The sequence below is a fragment of the Arachis hypogaea genome, chromosome 11, assembly GCF_003086295.3.
Source record: "Arachis hypogaea cultivar Tifrunner chromosome 11, arahy.Tifrunner.gnm2.J5K5, whole genome shotgun sequence".
NCBI classification, from domain to species: Eukaryota; Viridiplantae; Streptophyta; class Magnoliopsida; order Fabales; family Fabaceae; genus Arachis; species Arachis hypogaea.
This window is the reverse complement of record NC_092046.1, coordinates 56,683,751-56,689,284: the sequence shown is the minus strand read 5'-3', so window position 1 is coordinate 56,689,284 and position 5,534 is coordinate 56,683,751. Positions and strand designations below refer to the sequence as shown.

The 5,534-nt window shown below is 41.7% G+C and overlaps 1 non-coding gene across 1 annotated transcript; it reads left to right on the top strand.

The window, feature by feature from the left end:
• Positions 1-4,629: 4,629 nt before the first annotated feature.
• Positions 4,630-4,737, top strand: LOC112725944 (small nucleolar RNA R71). Its single transcript, XR_003165022.1, has one exon. It is a non-coding gene; the product is annotated as a small nucleolar RNA R71 (small nucleolar RNA).
• The last annotated feature ends 797 nt before the right edge of the window (positions 4,738-5,534 follow it).

The following is a 5,534-nucleotide window of genomic DNA, read 5'->3' as shown; positions in this document are numbered from 1 at the left end:
TCTGAACATTTTGGCATCTCACTTTATCCTTTGAAGTTCAGAATGATTGGCGTCTATAGGAACTCAGAATCCAGATAGTGTTATTGATTCTCCTAGTTAAGTATGTTGATTCTTGAACACAGCTACTTTATGAGTCTTGGCCGTGGCCCTAAGCACTTTGTTTTCCAGTATTACCACCGGATACATAAATGCCACAGACACATAACTGGGTGAACCTTTTCAGATTGTGACTCAGCTTTGCTAGAGTCCCCAATTAGAGGTGTCCAGGGTTCTTAAGCACACTCTTCTTTTTACTTTGGACCTTGACTTTAACTGCTCAGTCTCAAGTTTTCACTTGACACCTTCACGCCACAAGCACATGGTTAGGGACAGCTTGGTTTAGCCGCTTAGGCCAGGATTTTATTCCTGTGGGCCCTCCTATCCATTGATGCTCAAAGCTTTGGATCCTTTTTATCACCCTTGCCTTTGGTTTAAAGGGGTATTGGCTTTTTCTGCTTGCTTTTCTCTCTTTTTTTTTTCCGCAAGCTTTTCACTTCTTTTTCTTGCTTCAAGAATCAATTTTATGATTTTTCAGATCATCAGATAATATTTCTCCTTTTTCTTTCATTCTTTCAAGAGCTAACAATTTTAACATTCATAAACAATCAAATTCAAAAATATGCACTGTTCAAGCATTCATTCAGAAAAACAATAGTATTGCCACCACATCAAGATAATTAAACTGTTTTAAAATTTGAAATTCATGCACTTCTTTTTCTTTTGCAATTAAAAACATTTTTCATTTAAGAAAGTTGATGGATTCATTTTCATAGCTTTAAGGCATAGACACTAATGATCATGTAATAAAGACACAAACATAGATAAACATAAAGCATAATTTTCGAAAAACAGGAAAATAAAGAACAAGGAAGTTAAAGAACGGGTCCACCTTAGTGATGGCAGCTTGTTCTTCCTCTTGAAGATCTTATGGAGTGCTTGAGCTCCTCAATGTCTCTTCCTTGCCTTTGTTGCTCCTCTCTCATGGTTCTTTGATCTTCTCTGATTTCATGGAGGAGGATGGAATGCTCTTGGTGCTCCACCCTTAGTTGTCCCATGTTGGAACTCAATTCTCCTAGGGAGGTGTTGATTTGCTCCCAATAGTTTTGTGGAGGAAGATGCATCCCTTGAGGTATCTCAGGGATTTCATGATGAGGAATTTCCTCATGCTCTTGATGAGGTTCTCTTGTTTGCTCCATCCTTTTCTTAGTGATGGGCTTGTCCTCATCAATGAGAACATCTCCCTCTATGTCAATTCCAACCGAATTGCAAAGGTGACAAATGAGAGGAGGAAAGGCTAACCTTGCCAAAGGAGAGGACTTGTCCGCCACTTTGTAGAGTTCTTGGAATATAACCTCATGAACTTCCACTTCCTCTCCAATCATGATGCTATGGATCATGATAGCCCGGTCTATAGTAGCTTCAGACCGGTTGCTAGTGGGAATGATTGAGCGTTGGATGAACTCCAACCATCCCCTAGCCACAGGCTTGAGGTCATGCCTTCTTAGTTGAACCAGCTTCCCTCTTGAATCTCTTTTCCATTGAGCGCCCTCTTCACATATGTCCATGAGGACTTGGTCCAACCTTTGATCAAAGTTGACCCTTCTAGTGTAGGGGTGTGCATCTCCTTGTATCACAGGTAAGTTGAATGCCAACCTTACATTTTTCGGACTAAAATCTAAGTAATTCTCCCGAACCATTGTAAGCCAATTCTTAGGGTCCGGGTTCACACTTTGATCATGGTTCTTGGTGATCCATGCATTGGCATAGAACTCTTGAACCATTAAGATTCCGACTTGTTGAATGGGGTTGGTGAAAACTTTCCAACCTCTTCTTCGGATCTCATGTCAGATCTCTGGATACTCATTCTTTTTGAGTTTGAAAGGGACCTCGGGGATCACTTTCTTCTTGGCCACAAATCATAGAAGTGGTCTTGATGCACCCTTGAGAGGAATCTCTCCATCTTCCATGACTCGGAGGTGGAAGCTTTTGCCTTCTCTTTCCTCTTTCTAGAGGCTTCTCCGGCCTTTGGTGCCATAAATGGTTATGGAAAAATAAAAAGCTTTAGCTTTTACCACACCAAACTTAGAAGGTTGCTCGTCCTCGAGCAAAAGAAGAAAGAAGAGAGTAGAAGAAGAAGAAATAGAGAAGATGGAGTGGGCTATGTGTTTCGGCCAAGGGGGAGAAGTGTTGGTTAGGTTGTGTGAAAATGAAGGAGTGAAGATGGGTTTATATAGGGGTGAGAGGGGTGTGTATGGTTCGGCTATAGAGGGTGGGTTTGGGAGGGAAAGTGGTTTGAATTTGAATAGTGAGGTAGGTGGGGTTTTATGAAGGATGGATGTGAGTGGTGAAGAGAATCGTGGGATTTGATAGGTGAGGGGTTTTTGGGAAAGAGGTATTGAGGTGATAGGTGAATGGGTGAAGAAGAGAGAGAGTGGTGGGGTAGGTGGGAATCCTATGGGGTCCACAGATCCTGAGGTGTCAAGGATATCTCATCCCTACACTAAGTGGAGTGCAAAACGCCCCTTTCTGCCAATCCTGGCGTTAAACGCCAGGCTACTGCCCATTTCTGGCATTTAACGCTAGCTTCTTGCCCATTTCTGGCATTAAACGCCCAGAATGGTGCCAGACTGGGCGTTTAACGCCCATTCTGCTACCTTTACTGGCGTTTAAACGACAGTAACTATCTCCTCCAGGGTGTTCTATTTTTCATTCTGTTTTTCACTTTGTTTTTGCTTTTTCAATTGTTTTTGTGACTTCACATGATCATCAACCTACAGAAAACATAAAATAACAAAGGAAAATAGAAATTTAACATAGATAAGTAAAAACTGGGTTGCCTCCCAACAAGCGCTTCTTTAATGTCAATAGCTTGACAGTAGCTCTCATGGAGCCTCACAGATGTTCCGAGCAATGTGGGAACCTCCCAACACCAAACTTAGAGTTTGAATGTGGGGGTTCAACACCAAACTTAAAGTTTGGTTGTGGCCTCCTAACACCAAACTTAGAGTTTGACTGTGGGGGCTCTGTTTGACTCTGTATTGAGAGAAGCTCTTCGTGCTTCCTCTCCATGGTGACAGGGGGATATCCTTGAGCTTTAAATACAAGGGAGTCTCCATTCACTTGAATGATCAATTCTCCTCTGTCAACATCAATCACAGCCTTTGCTGTGGCTAGGAAGGGTCTGCCAAGGATGATGGATTCATCCATACACTTCCCAGTCTCTAGGATTATGAAGTCATCAGGGATGTAGTCGCCTTCAACCTTTACCAAGACATCCTCTACAAGTCCATAAACCTGTTTCTTTGAATTGTCTGCCATCTCTAGTGAGATTCTTACAGCTTGTACCTCAATGATCCCTAGCTTCTCCATTACAGAGAGAGGCATAAGGTTTATGCTTGACCCTAGGTCACACAAAGCCTTCTCAAAGGTCATGGTGCCTATGGTACAAGGTATTGAGAACTTTCCAGAGTCCTGTCTCTTCAGAGGTAATCTCTGCCTAGTCAAGTCATCCAGTTCTTTGATGAGCAATGGAGGTTCATTCTCCAAACTCTCATTACCAAATAACTTGGCATTTAGCTTCATGATTGCTCCAAGGTACTTAGCAACTTGCTCTTCAGTGACATCTTCATCCTCTTCAGAGGAAGAATACTCATCAGAGCTCATGAATGGAAAAAGTAAATTCAATGGAATCTCTATGGTCTCAGTGTGAGCCTCAGATTCCCATGGTTCCTCATCAGGAAACTCCATGGAGGCCAGTGGACGTCCATTGAGGTCTTCCTCAGTGGGAACCACTGCCTCTTCCTCCTCTCCATGTTCGGCCATGTGAGATGTGGTTATGGCCTTGCACTCTCTTTTGGGATTCTCTTCTGTATTGCTTGGGAGAGTGCTAGGAGGGAGTTTAGTAATTTTCTTACTCAGCTGACCCAATTGTGCCTCCAAGTTTCTAATGGAGGACCTTGTTTCAGTTATGAAACTTTGAGTAGTTTTGATTAAATCAGAGACTATAGTTGCTAAGTCAGGGGAGTCTTGCTTATGATGCTCTGTCTGTTGCTGAAAAGATGATGGAAAAGGCTTGCTATTGCTAAACCTGTTTCTTCCACCATTATTGTTGTTGAAACCTTTTTGAGGTCTCTGTTGATCCTTCCATGAGAGATTTGGATGATTTATCCATGAAGGATTATAGGTGTTTCCATAGGATTCTCCCATGTAATTCACCTCTTCCATTGCTGGGTTCTCAGGATCATAAGCTTCTTCTTCAGAGGAAGCTTCCTTAGTACTGCCTGTTGCTGCTTGCATTCCAGACAGACTCTGAGAAATCATATTGACTTGTCGGGTCAATATTTTATTCTGAGCCAATATGGCATTCAGAGTATCAATCTCAAGAACTCCTTTCTTCTGAGTTGTCCCATTATTCACAGGATTCCTTTCAGAAGTGTACATGAATTGGTTATTTGCAACCATTTCAATGAGTTCCTGAGCTTCTGTAGGCGTCTTCTTTAGATGAAGAGATCCTCCAGCAGAGCTATCCAATGACATCTTGGATAGTTTAGACAGACTATCATAGAAGATTCCTATGATGCTCCATTCTGAAAGCATGTCAGAAGGGCACCTTCTGATCAATTGCTTGTATCTCTCCCAAGCTTCATAGAGGTACTCACCATCCTTCTGTCTAAAGGTTTGGACTTCCACTCTAAGCTTGCTCAATTTTTGAGGTGGAAAGAACTTTGCCAAGAAGGCATTGACTAGCTTTTCCCAAGAGTTCAGGCTTTCTTTAGGTTGTGAATCAAACCATTTCCTAGCTCTGTCTCTTACAGCAAAAGGAAAAAGCATAAGTCTGTGGACTTCAGGGTCAACCCCATTGGTCTTGACAGTGTCACAGATTTGCAAAAACTCAGCTAAAAACTGATGAGGATCTTCCAATGGAAGTCCATGAAACTTGTAATTCTGTTGCATTAGAGAAACTAATTGAGGCTTAAGCTCAAAGTTGTTTGCTCCAATGGCAGGGATTGAGATGCTTCTCCCATAGAAATCAGGGGTAGGTGCAGTAAAGTCACCAAGCACCTTCCTTGCATTGTTGGCATTGTTGTTGTTTTTGGCTGCCATGGTTTCTTCTTCTTTGAAGAGTTCTGTTAGGCCCTCTAAAGAGAATTGTTCTTTAGCTTCTCTTAGCTTTCTCTTCAAGGTCCTTTCAGGTTCAGGATCAGCTTGAACAAGTATGCCTTTATCTTTGTTCCTGCTTATATGAAAGAGAAGAGAACAAGAAAGTAGGAAATCCTCTATGTCACAGTATAGAGATTCCTTGAGGTGTCAAAGGAAAATAAGAATAGAAGGAGGAGGTGGAGAAGAGGGAATTCGAACTTATCAAGAGGGATAGAGTTCAAATTGCACCTTGATGAGGAGTCTTAGTCCTTTAAATAGAAGGATGTGAAAAGAGGGGAAGAATTTTCAAAAATTAATTAAAAGATTTTAAAAAGGAATTTGAAAATTTGATTGAG